The following is a 13,251-nucleotide window of genomic DNA, read 5'->3' on the forward strand; positions in this document are numbered from 1 at the left end:
TCAAAGTGGTGCTGTTAGCAAGTGTCAGGCTCCATCAGTGCCTGGCTGGAGCAGATATTCGGTACTTGATAATTCAACGTTAGATTATGCGAGCACCATGCACAACGAACACTCACTCAATTATCACCACAGATGACCTAGGGGGTATGCTGAAAACAAGGTAAAGAGGAAAGTAAGCCAGTGTTGAAGAGGGCCAGCAAGATGGTTCGGTGGGGAGAGATGCTTGTATGCAGGCCTGGTGTCCTGAGTTTACTCCCTGGATCCCCCAAGGTAGTGGGAGAGAACCAACTCCTAAGAGCTGTTCTCTGACCTTCAGCATCACTGTGGCACACCCACACCTGCATGTAGGTGCACACATGTGCACACACACATACATGCACACATACACAAAATAAATAAGATACAATCTTAGCCTTGTAAAAATGCAGGAACATGGTGGACATGGGCATTGGTTTGAATGTGAAATGTTTCATATACACAAAGGCATGCATGTTGAAGGCTTTGGTCCCCTAGCTGATGCTGCTACTAAGAGATGATTGGATCATCAGGTGATAACTCCGCTGACATGTTCATGATTTCATAAGCGAATCAGCTATTAGGAGCTGGAAGAAGTCATATCACTTTAAAGTGTGTGTCTTTTCCCTGTCCCCTTCCTGTCTCTCACTCTCGGCTTCCTGGCCCCCCTAGGTGAGCAGCCTTGCTATAACGCATGCTCTGTTATAATGCTTGGCCTCCAGTCAAACCTAGAGCCACAAGCCAAGCAATTGTGAATTAAAATCATGAGCCAAAATCTACCTTTTCCCCCTTCTGATGTGATTCTCTCCGTTGTTTTGTCATTGTTTCATAGGATACTAACACATGGTGGCATAATTCTGCCTGGGGAATCAAGGAAGACCTTAAGTGCACAGTGAAGCTGAACCATTAAAAGACAGATGGATGGGAGTTTATGAAGGAGACAAGTAGAAGGTTGCAAGGAGAGAGAACAGCATATGCAAAATTGGAAAAGCCCAGCATGCTCTGGGAGTTACAAAATTACCCCTCCCCAGTAGGAGAGCAGCCAGGGGCATCCAGTGGGGGAGCTGGAAAGTTCTGTAGGTCAAGATCCTCAAGCACCTTCCGAGTCAGGCTAAGAAGTGTAAATTCTGCCTCTAAGCAGCAGGGAGCCGTGGAAGACTTTTAAGCAGAAAAGTGATATGGTCAGAAGTCTAGTTATAAAGGCCCCTCATGTAGCTGGGCAAGAAATGTCTTTTTAAAAAGTCCATACCCTGGGACACGGTGTCCCTGCATGGGTAGGGAGAGGTCAACCCTTAGAGGTGGTCAAAGCAAATTCACCCAGTGCTACAAAATTAGACCATAACCTGTGCTCATTGCCTACATAAAATATGAGGTACTTGGTCCATCAGGAAAGAGTTTGCTATGAGTCCCTGGTCCCCATCCCAGGGAAGATGAGTTTTGTATTTTGGGCACTGTCACAGGTCACTCCTTGTAGACAGAGTGGCAGGAGTTGGCCCACACTGCCTCGCACCACGAGGCCTGAAGTTCAGGAAGGGACAGGCCTCACCAAACAGATGGGTCTTTAGAAAAGAGGGAATGCCAGAGTTGCAGACACATGAGACAGATATGCTTTAAAAAAAGAAAGAAAACTCTATGGTTGCCTTTGTCATTTCAAATGATGTTGCCCTTTGACCCAGGAAGAGGTTCCAAATGCATAAATAGAGCAATAATCTCCAGCATCGATGTTTTGATAAAATGAAAGAGGGGGAAGATATATAATATCAACACCACCTCCGGGAAGCACAGCCAGAAAAAGTTATCAAGCATGCTGTCAGAGCTTGGCAGGCCGCACTGTCACCCTCCTGACTCTGGGCGCCTAATAAAGGCCGCATCTAGGAATTTGTCGCTCTCGAATGCATAATTCACTAGTCAAAAAAAAAAAGGAGCAGTAATACATTGCATTTTCATAAGGGGCTCTGAAGCTGTCTAATTTCCCTGAGCCTCAGGACGACAGGAGGCTGTGGCCACTCGTGGAGGCCCCTTTATGCATTATGGATAGAAGCTTTGCAATTCAAAGTGACAGCTCAGATTCCCACTCCCTATCACCCACCTACCCACCCATCCCCAAAACCCCAGATCCCACATAAAGGCCTAGAACTCAGGGATAGATCGGTCCCCAAAGCCTACATGCACTTGGGACCTAGAAATGAGTATGGGTGTGTAGGTGTGGGTGCTTGCCTATCTGTTGAGGTAGAGAAAGGAGCAAAATTATCCCCTGGGTCTTCCCATACACAGTCAGCTTGGCCTGTCACTTGATAACACGATTTTTAAGATGGAGCAAAGAACAAGCAGACAATGAGCCCATAGAACCAACCAACCTGTGCCCCATGTTCACCACTGGTGTCTTCCAAAGGCCCCCAAATTAGACCTACACCACTTCCCTGCCATATAAGCTCAGTAGCCACAGATCACCACCCATCATGGCAACTGGGAGGAAGGAGATGTATCTTCCACCAGCGTCTCACAGAGGAAGCAGAGGTACAGGAAGAAACAGAGGCAAGTAGCTAAATATGGCACGCCTGCAATCTCTAGCATTCGGGAGGCAGAGGCAGGATCAGGAGTTCACAGTCAGTCTCAGCTACCTGATGAGTACAAGGCAGCTAAGGGTGGGGAGGAGAGAGGACAGCCTTGAGACGGGGGAGTTTTAGGTGGTCTCCCTGTAACCTCAGTCTTAATGCAGGGTACCTCAGGCAACCCCTTCAACCATCCTCTGATATGGCCAAACATAAAGTAAAAGGTGTAGGGTGCTGGAAAGACCACAGGACAGACATGGAAAGAACTGAGCTCAAGTACTTGCCCTGCCTCTGCTTCATTGACCCTCCTAGAATACATAGGCTTGGATCCACTCCCATACAGTCAGCACCAATGGTCAGTGTGGCCCACCCTCCTCCTCCCAGGTACAGGGGCCAGCCACTGCATTGTGCCTTGTAGCTTTTAGAAACATACGGTGCTGAGATGACAGCCTTTGCGTCTTTCTGCCTTAAGATCCCTACACTTCAATATCTCCATCTCCAAAGCGGAAATACAAGCATCAGCTACCTGACCTAGGACAGAGGTGATGGAGAGGAAGATTAGAAGTGTGATGCTAGAGAGAGCTCATACATGACAAGCAGGGGAAATGTGCTGATTGGTCTTTGTCAACTTGACACAAACCTATACATATCTGAGAAGAGAGAACCTCAATTGAGGAATGCTCTGTATCAGATTGGCCTGTGGGCAAGGCTTGATTGATGTGGGAGGACCCAGCCCACTGTGGACAATGCCACCCCCAAGCAGATGAGCTTTGGGATGTATAGGAAAAGTAGCTGAGCAATCCAGGAAGCAAGCAAGCCAGAAAGCAGTGTTTCTTCCTTGGTTCCTCTCTCTGGCCCTACCCGAGTTCCTGCCCTGGATTCCCTCAATGGTGACTGAGATTGGGACACGAAAGCCATATGAACCCTTTCCTCCCCAGGTTGCTTTGGGTCCATATTTTATTTTATCATAGCAACAGACTCAAACTAGGACAAGAGGTGCATTGTGGGCTGATAGCTGCTAGATGGGCCTCATCCAGCAGGACTTCCCCAACCCGATGCTACAGTGAGCCACAGGCAGCTTTCTGCTCCCAAACACCCTTTCCTCTTAGCTTTCTGATCTCTCTCCTTGATGGCTAGTTCTCAAGGAGAAAAGGCTGCAGGTTCTAGAGAAAATCCCCACTCCGCAGCACTGGGGTTACCTGATGGTAAGAGTGCCTGACTGCTCAATACAGAGAAAATGGGGGGATTGACGAGAGCAACATATACTAAGAAGTTGGAAACTTTCTTCATAGCTGTTCCCATAATACAGAAGGGTGGCCCTTCCATCCATCCTGTCTTCTGGTGGTTCCTGGGGCCTTGGTGGTGATAGACAAGCAGACTGTAGTGTGAGGTGGGTAGCTCTCAGCAACTATCTTGGTAGAAATGCCACCATAAGCCACATACTCAGAAACTCTGTGTATATGACAGACATTCCATGTATGTGACCTGGAAGACAGTCTTTGGTGCTGAGAGGGACAGCAGGGAGTTTAAGGAGTAAACAAGAAGGAGGAGAAAGCTGAAAATAAAAGTGAAAGAGAAAGTTAGGGGGGAAAAGTGGTGTGCTCAATGATACTGCAGCCCTGAGGAAGAAGGAACTTGAAAATATCTCCCTGTTCCTTCCTTGGATTCTGCTACTCCCAACATGTTTACAGGTGACTGGAAGAACGGTTGGTCAGAAGGCTTAGAGAAGCAGCTGAGTTTCCTGTTGGTCACCAAGCGTTCATCAAAGGCTGCAGTCCTAACAGCCAGAGCAGAGCCACAACTAAGCATGTAAAAAGTGGAGACAGAGAGGTCGGGAGGGCTTAGGATGAAATTCAGATATAAAACCAGAGTTCTACGTAGATCTTACCTAAAAGCCAAAGGACAGGAGAAGCCAATTAATGTATGGGGTCAACAGATAATGTACACTTTGCAGAGTTATCCTATAATAGACAGAATGTTCAATGGGAGCTGCAGGGAAGAGCCCACAAGTGTGCCATGGTCTCCACAGATGGCTGAAGATGTGTCAGTACATAAATCTGTTTGTTCCAAGCAAAGGCAATGGCATCTCACAAAGGCATGGACAGGTGTGTTGGAGAAAGGTGCTGAGCCGAGCTGAGGATCTGGAAAGCTAGGGAAGACACAGCCAGGTAGAAAGCTATGTTGAGTGGCAGAGGAGGAAGGGAAGGCCAGGACAGACCAAGCCACTGCTCACTGAGGAGGGAGAGCTTTGTAGCACTTGCTTAGTGGTCTGGCATGGTCATATCTCTATTATACAAAATCTAGAGAGAGAGCTGGAGAGATGGCTCAGAAGTCCAAGGGCACTTTCTGCCTGGGATATGAGTTCAGTTCCCAACACTCACATCCGGACACCCACAAAACCGCTTGCAACTCCAGCTCCAGGGGATCTTGCACCCTCTTAGTCTTCGCACCTGCACACACATTCACACATAGACATACACACAAAAATGTAAATAAAAATAAATACAGTAAAGGCACTCTGGAGAGGGTAATGGCAAGACTCAGGTGCTATGCAGGAGGAAGTGGAAAAAGAAAGGGAAGAAAGACTTTCACCGGGGAAGGAGAAGAAGAGCAATACAGAGGGAAGAGTAATAGATAACACAAGGATGTTTGTGGAAGCCATGGGGAATTACACTATTTTATGTTTACCTAAATTAACACATAATCATATGTATATACACACAGATATGCATGTGCATTTATTTATACACATTTGATTTAAATGAAGTTACACAACTTGGGGCAATAATGCTCGCCCCAGGAGGCATAGACTCACTAATAAAAACCCAAGTGTCAGGCATGCAAAACCTCCTTTCAAGTTGTTGGTCAGAGGAGTCCAAGCGACTCCAAAATTAATACAGAGAACAACTTGCTACAGGGTGCCTAGCCTACTGCAGATACAACACAGCCACAGCCTCTATAAGCAAGGCTCAGAGAACATCACAAGGGCGGGGGTGGGAAGGTTTTAAGAGCCAGAGGACAAGGACATTGGTGCAAGATTGTATCTTCTACATGTGACAGGAAAGCTGCACCTGTGAAATCTCAACAAGATGGCTGCCCAAGCAACAACTGCGCAATGACAACACCAGGTGACATGTCAGTGTGGATAGGGAAAATATCCCCAGGCCCCATCCTTAGATAAAAAGCTACAGGCAGTCAATGATTTCCATGAGAGATGGGATCAGTCTTCCCCAAGAATGAGCCCCCTAAATGATTATCCAACCCCAGCCTTAAACACACACACACACACACACACACACACACATACGAGCAGCATTAAAAGGACTCAGCAGGTTGTAGTTCCGTACTGATATGTATGTACACACATATATGTATGTCACACAACAGGGATGAACATTGACTTTGAGAAGCCATGGTACTCACTGGTGCAGGAAAAGGTGTATTTCCTGAAGGCCTGGTCGCTGACACAGCAGACTGCACCCACAGCTCCGTGTGTCTGAAAGAGTTCAGACTTGAAGGATAGTAACATGCTGGAGAGAGTTGGTGCTGAGCGGGTTCCTCACACTGCCCCTCCCAGGAACAGGCTCTGAGAGAAGAACTAAAACCATAGAGTTAACTCAGGAGAGGATCCCAGGAATCAGCAGTTAGGGTAGGAAGTGAAGTGAGAAAGGGGAAGGCAGCTGGTGTGGAATGGGCTGCTAAACAATATGCTACTATAGACAAATGGTACTGGCTCTCTGCGGGGCCCCTTAGAAGGCCATGCAGGAGAGCTGTGCTGCAGCTTGGGACCATCACCATCTTGAAGTAGAATAGTGCTGGTGGCTCACATGACACTCTCTGAGAATTTATTAACAGCCCCTCCTTAGAGGGAGGAGGGCTCAAGGGGGTTAAATAAAAGAGGCAAACAGTTGGCTGGGGTGGGACCCAGCGATACGGCTGCTTGTGAGTCTACCGTGAACGTGGAAATAACCATGATAAACCATTGGTTTACCAAGCTAGTTGTGAACAGAATCCTAACTTTGGAGTGTGGGCATCCTCTCTATCTGGGGTAATGTCTCCCTGGGAAAAGTCACACAGCAAGGATGAACATTAGCTTCTTACTCACTAAGTCAAGAAAACTGGGAGTATTTCTTCTCCAGTCACCTTTGAAATTATCCTCTAGATACTGTTGAACTGTGCTAGACAAAGCTTCCCTCTAGAAAAGGACATTTGGACATCAGGGCCTCATCTTCCATAAAAAGGACATTGCAGCCATGATTAAATAAAGAATTTTTCTACATGAGGATTACCCTGAGTTATCCAAATAGGCCCTTAAAATTCTCTCTCTGCAGTATCTTTGTGAGAAGAAATGTTGGTACAAATAGAAAGAGGAGGGCATTACAACCATGGAGGCAGGGATCAGAGAAATGCCAAATAACACAAGTCAAATAACACAGGCAGCTAGCTATAGGGAGCTTTGAAAGGGACAAAGCCCACAGATTGGCCCATTAGACCTCTGGGTGGAGCCCCAGTGGCATTGGCTTTGGACATCCTCCAGGGCAGTCTTGGATAGCACATCTGTGGCCTTTGTTACAGCAGCCTCCAGAGACTAACCTATTCATCAAGCACTGCAGAGGGCCCCTCCCCAAGGTACAAGTCATGTGTGCTACTGGTGTCCCCACCAAAAGCAGCAGGAATTCTGACAGTGTCTCACATGCCTGCAGTGGTAATGTCTGTTAGCTCTTTGCACAAAGATGAATTCCATGGGTAATGGCATGCCAGGAGCAGCATCAGCCTCAGCGGGTATGGTCTGAGTTGAGTTCCATCACTGCACCAACCCCCAGGGCTGGACAGAACTGGGGCCTCTGGTGTCTTCTCTGGGCAACTCCAAGGTCAAAGCTTCACTTTTCTTCACTAAGGTTATCGTAGGGTATAGAGACAGTGGAAGCAAAAGCCCCAGGGAGTCCAGAGTTGGAACAGCCAGGAGGTGACAGAGGAGGTAAACACCTGCATCCAAGAAACAGACTCCCTAATTTGCCAGGCATTCATCCAGGTACAAGCCATACCCCTCAGTTCAGGCTTTGCCGTAAACTCTAGGCTACTTTTATCTACTCATACCCCAGCTGCTAATAAGTGCTATGCCAAAATATGCCCTGCTCACATAAATGGGAGAAAAACAAATTTAAACTGATTTTTTTAAACAAATAATGTTATACAACTTTCTCGATTCTTTGATTGTAGGCTTTTGTTTTTTCCATCTCTTGGGATTTGTTTCTAAAAAACCTGGTAGAAATGATCAGATGAAGGTAGCCTTACTAGGCCATTGGAGAAAGAGGATCCAGACAGTCCTGATGAGACCTCATGGGCTAGGGTCAGATAGTAGGGGAGGAGGACCTTCCCTATCAATGGACTAGGGGAGTGATATGGGGGCAAAGAGGGAGAGAGGGTGGGTCCCAGAGGAGATGAGGGAGGAAGCTATAGCCAGGATACAAAGTGAATTAATTGTAAATAATAATTAATAATAATAATAATAATAATGGAAATGATCAGATGAGACACGGCAGGGCCCAAAGGAAGGAGATGCTACCCCAAGGCCACAGGCCAGGGTAGGAGATGTTTATGATGGTGGTGACCCTGGCTTGGCTTCTGTTAGCTCACTATCCCCTAGCCCATGAGGAAGGTGTTTCACTTAGTCACTATTTTATAGGTGAAAAACCAGAGGCTCTAGAATGTGTGTGGGCTCTGGGCCGGGACAATAGGTCATTGAGGAACACTTGAGGATGACCCAGCAAGGAAGCTGAGCTGCACTCAACCAGCCAGCCTGACTCTGGCTTTCCAAGGCCGACCCATGCCCAGGAATCAAACACAAGAATGAGTCTGACATCTCCCCTGAGTGGTGAGAAAGAACAGACAGATAGGGCTCCAGTCCCCGATACACATGCTCCTTCATCACCGAATGGCCACATCCAAGTCTGTGCACCTGAACATCACTTGGCTTCCCTGGGCTGAATGTCCCTGAGCCAGAGGGTCCACAGTTATAGAGGGATGTGCAGCACTGAGGGACATCCTGTCCTGGTTTCTGCTAGACCAGCCTCACCTCTGCTTCCTCGTCAATGAGAATGAAGGGAGCCACCGGGTACCAGGGACAGAAAGGCTCAGATTGACAAGTTCTGGATCTACAGAGAAGCCCGGGTCATAGAGCGCCTCCAGAAGATACTTCTTGAACCTGAACCCAGACTTTTGCAGCCTACCAGGCCAGGCCACAAAAGCATCTTCCTCTCCACACAGTGGGCTTTGTTAAAGATGCAATGAGTAGCTAAAAGCAATCAGTAAAGGCACAGACTCTCCAAGCCTGACCTGGAAAGCATGCCCATGTTGGGTTGGGCAGAAGGACCTGAGATAATCAGATCCATATCATGTCATTAGCTAAGACTGGTAGGGAGCTTCACACAAGAGCCCCAGGGGAGGGTTTGAAGCTACAGCCGCCGCCCCAGCTGCTGCTGATCTAAGCATGGTCCCTGGACCACTCACTTCACCAGGGAACTTGTCGCCACTGATGAACACAACCCCATGTGGAAGCCACTGACAGAGAATCCTGATCCTAGGGAGATCCCAGGTCATCTGTGCAAGTGTTCGAGTTTAAGTCTGAGATTCTCTTTCACAGGAGCTGGGGACAAGAGGGGTGACAGGAAGGAATTAGCTCCCTCTGTTCATAGCTGTAGACCTTTAAAACTGACAGATGATCAGCAACCCTTCCTCCTAAGAAATGACTGATCAGACCGCGGAACAGTCCCTTTCCTCATCAAACTGCTCAAGGGTCCCTGGCCTAAGATCGTGTGAGTAGGAAGTCCGCTCACTCATGACCAGCCCTGCTCTGTACCAGTCCCGTCAGGCTGAGGGCTTCTCAGCCCCCTGCCTCTGTCTGGCATGGACATGGGGGTAATACCCCCACCCCAAACTTTTGTGTGTTTGTAAAATGTTTAGTGAAAAACTGCCGACTATGTAAATCAGAGATCATTAGAGGTTGGGTTTTTCCTCAAAGAATGGATTCAGCAAAATGCTGTTTTCTCCCCGGCTCTGGGTCTCTATTTAGGGGATTGGAGCTCTGTTTGTTTATTTATTTATTTATTCATTAGCTGGGCCCACAGTCAAGGAGAAGGGAGCAGGGCCATTAATCTTTCCTGTCATCCGCTCACAGATGTGGAGTTCACACTGCAGCAAATGTGAAGTCAGCAGTACACAGCCACAAGGTGGAAATTTCAAGAGAAATAAGCTTAGAGGAATGAAAGAAAAAAATAAAGTAAAATAAAAGGGGAGTGGGGGTGGGGCGGGGAAGAAAGAGACGCACGGATGGGGCACATTTAAGATACAGTCTGTGCCTCCCTGGGCGCCTGTGTGTGCTCAGGCTAATCTTGTTCTCAGCATGGAGGAGCCATTGATATGTTAATAATAATTTTCTTTTCTCTTCATCGTAAAGGAGTGAAGTTTGCAAACTGATCCTGATGAAGCAGTGTGTGTGTGTGTGTGTGTGTGTGTGTGTGTGTGTGTGTGTGTGTGCTGTTTGCAGAGTGACAGGAATGCACGTGTGTTCATGTCTCTCTCTCTCTCTCTCTCTCTCTCTCTCTCTCTCTCTCTCTCTCTCTCTCTCTCTCTGTCTCCCTGTCTCCCTCTCTTTTTAGGGCATTTGTTTAGTAAGTTCTAGAAATCTCCATGGAAGGGTGAGCTCTGTCAGACCGGAGGTGTCTCTTTGGGGAATAGTGTGGGTTCCATCCCTTGTAAGAAAATAGCTCTGTGGCTGGGCTGCTGGGCTAGGTGTTCTTCCAAGAAAACAAACCCGTCACTCTAAGGTGACTCCCTACCTCATCTTTCCTACAACTTTCCTACAGTTAGTGTCTTTTCAAAACCTGGTGAACTCCAGAAGTCCCAATATACCCATACCACCGAGCCAGAGTCAGGCACTGCTGCCTCAGTTTCCCTCTTCTGCTCTTGCTTTGAGGACTGAGGCTCTGAGACTCTTTTCCAGACAGCTTTTTTTTTTTTCAACTATACATAGAGATCATGGGTGGCCAGAATCCCAAAATGCAGAACCCTACCAGAACATTCCAGACACCTGACACTGTACCCATTTCTGAAACCAAACTCTGATGGCAGCTTGACAAAAACCTGACTTCATTCCTTAGCAGCCATCCCACTAGTCTGAAATAGGAAGGTCCTAGCATAGCCACACCCAGGTATGGCCCCATCTCAAGTGGGGCCTTGTCCAGCCTGCCTGGAGCCTGTCCACTCAGTCCTGAGCATCGGCAGAACAGCACTGCCTGTCCAGGGAATGCTGAAGTCACTGACTTTGCACATCACCCTGGGATCTCCTCGGGGCACTCAGACTGTTGCTTCATCTCTGCTCCTTGAAACTTGGATTCTCAGTGAACTTTTTGTTGAAGTGCATAGAATCCCAGGTCAAAAGCAGAGTTGGGGAAACACCAGCTCAGAGAGAACTGTGGTTAGGTTTGTGAGGAAAGTATTGTACAAGCTGAACCCTCTCCCCTGGATGAAAGAAAAGAGAAGTGATGCCTGAGCCTGTGTTGAGCAGGATTCTCAGGCTGTGTCTGGACGTAGTGGTCCCTTAAAGAGTCTGTGCCATGTGCTAAAGGGATGGATGATGTTCTTGCTCCGCGCTAAATATGCAAGGGTAGCTGCTGTGTGTTGTGGAGACTGTTAAGAGGGTTGCTTCTCAGAGCACACTGGCTTTCTAAGACTGAAGAAAGACAGCACAGGTTTCACAAGCAGCAAGGGGAGGAAGGGCTGGAGCTGGAGCTGTCCCAGCAGGTGACACTAGGGGAAAGCTGAATGTGAACACAGGACCGTCTGAGGCTGAGACATGTCCAAAACACATACCACAGGGAACATAAGGTTAGTCCAGGTACATGCCAACATTCTAACCAGAGCCCACTCCCCACAGCCAGAGTGGGGAGACAGTTAGCAGACACACTTGGATCCCCTTCTAGAACATCCCCACCTCTGTTGGTGCCATTTCCTTGTGGCTGCACACATTTTAAATCTGTAAAATGTGAATATAATCTAGACCTAAGAGGAATTGAGAAGGAAATGCATACATGCCCTTAGCAGCTGGCAAAGCAAGCCCCACTGCTACAAATATCAACTTCCTAAGAAACAGCAACCCTAGCCTGCAGCCAGCAGCACCCCACAGCCTCTGCTCCTAGCTTTCACCTCACGCTAGGTTCTAGGCATATCAAGCCAGAAGCCCCATGCCATCTCTGCTCAAGCTTTTCTGTCAATCATCTCTCCCCTTGCCTTAGCCTCAGTCATCATGCTCATCCTTTAGCCTTCTGGTGAGAGGCTACCTCCTCCACCGCACTCCAAAAGCATGCTTGCAAAACTTGTGTCCTCTTGCCCTGCTCTTAATTCTTCCCTAAAATCATGATGCTGTATAACAGACCAGCACCTTTTATGGTAAAGAGCCAATGGAAAATAGTTTAGGCACCACAGGTTTTGTGGAGCAGAGCTGAGCCCTTCTAGTTTTCTTTGTTACCATGATGAAAATGCTCTGACCAAAGGCAACATGTGGGGAAGAAAAAGTTTATTTCAGTTCAGATGTCACGGTTTATCACTGAGGCCAAGAATTCAAGCAGGAACTTGAAGCAGAAACTATGAAGGAATGCTGCTTGCTGGTTCACTCTCTGCCTCATGCTCAGCCAGCTTTCCTTTACTTGCCTAGAGATGGTGATGCCCAAAGTGGGCTGAGCCTTCCTACATCAATTAACAGTCAAGACAATCCCATACAGACATGCTCCCAGGCAATCAGATCAGGACAAACCCTCAACTGAGACTCCCTTCTCAGGTGTCTCTAGGCTGTGTCAAGTTGACAGTTAAAGCTGACTAAGGCGTGGACCTAGTCCATTTTCTGGAGTCAAACAATGGCCCAGCCAACGTCTGCTGAGTCCCCAGCTACCCCTAGACACAGAGAGAAAGAAACACAAAGCTTCTGGCCATTGACCATCACTTTGATATACTTTGTTCTATAGTAATATTTTGCCTATAATCAAAATAATAAAGTAGTAAACTTTCTCCAAGCCTCCAAGCTGGGCCACCAGGGCTGACTTACCATCTCAGAAGATTGCTTGCACACCTACCTCCCATGTTCCTCCAACAGCAGCTCTCCCTGTTTGGATCTAGCCAAACTCTGTATCTATCCAGATAGAAAAGCTCTGAGCAGTGGAAGACTTTTAGTCTCTAGTTGGCTTTAACTTTCTGAGTAATTGAGCATCCTATGGAGCTCTGTGGAGGCTCCTGGGCCATTGTGGCTTTGAGGGAGGGTCAGGACTAGCCTCTTTTAAAAGTGACAGAAAAACTAAATGCATGATGGCTAATAACAGTACAGGGTTCCGTGAACAGAGCTAGCCTTGAGTCTGCTGTGTTTGGCAAATGCATGGGGACTTAAAGCCTGGACCTCTATGGCTCATGTGTGAGAGGATCATTTCTTTGAAAATATTCATGAATGTTGAGGTGGGGTTTTCCAATGTGAAGTCATCATGCTGACTTGATTCTAGAATTCTCAAAATAGTCTCATTTTGCAGGTGTGAACCAGCACCTCTGAAGCTCACGAGTCAGGTGAGCCCATCAGAGCAAACTGCAGGTGTAATTCTTAGGCCTGTCTTCATTGAAAACTTGTCTAAACATTGTTCTAAAG

The 13,251-nt window shown here is 47.5% G+C and overlaps 1 long non-coding RNA gene across 1 annotated transcript in view; it reads right to left on the bottom strand.

Moving 5' to 3' along the window:
- Nucleotides 1-6,026: 6,026 nt before the first annotated feature.
- LOC132653538 (uncharacterized) overlaps nucleotides 6,027-13,251 on the bottom strand; it is a 52,516-nt gene continuing 45,291 nt past the window's right edge. The window contains exon 3 of the long non-coding RNA XR_009591268.1: nucleotides 6,027-6,165. This is a non-coding gene — a long non-coding RNA (uncharacterized LOC132653538). The remainder of the gene's footprint in view (nucleotides 6,166-13,251) is intronic.

The sequence above is a fragment of the Meriones unguiculatus genome, chromosome 4 (assembly GCF_030254825.1).
Source record: "Meriones unguiculatus strain TT.TT164.6M chromosome 4, Bangor_MerUng_6.1, whole genome shotgun sequence".
Classification (NCBI taxonomy): domain Eukaryota; kingdom Metazoa; phylum Chordata; class Mammalia; order Rodentia; family Muridae; genus Meriones; species Meriones unguiculatus.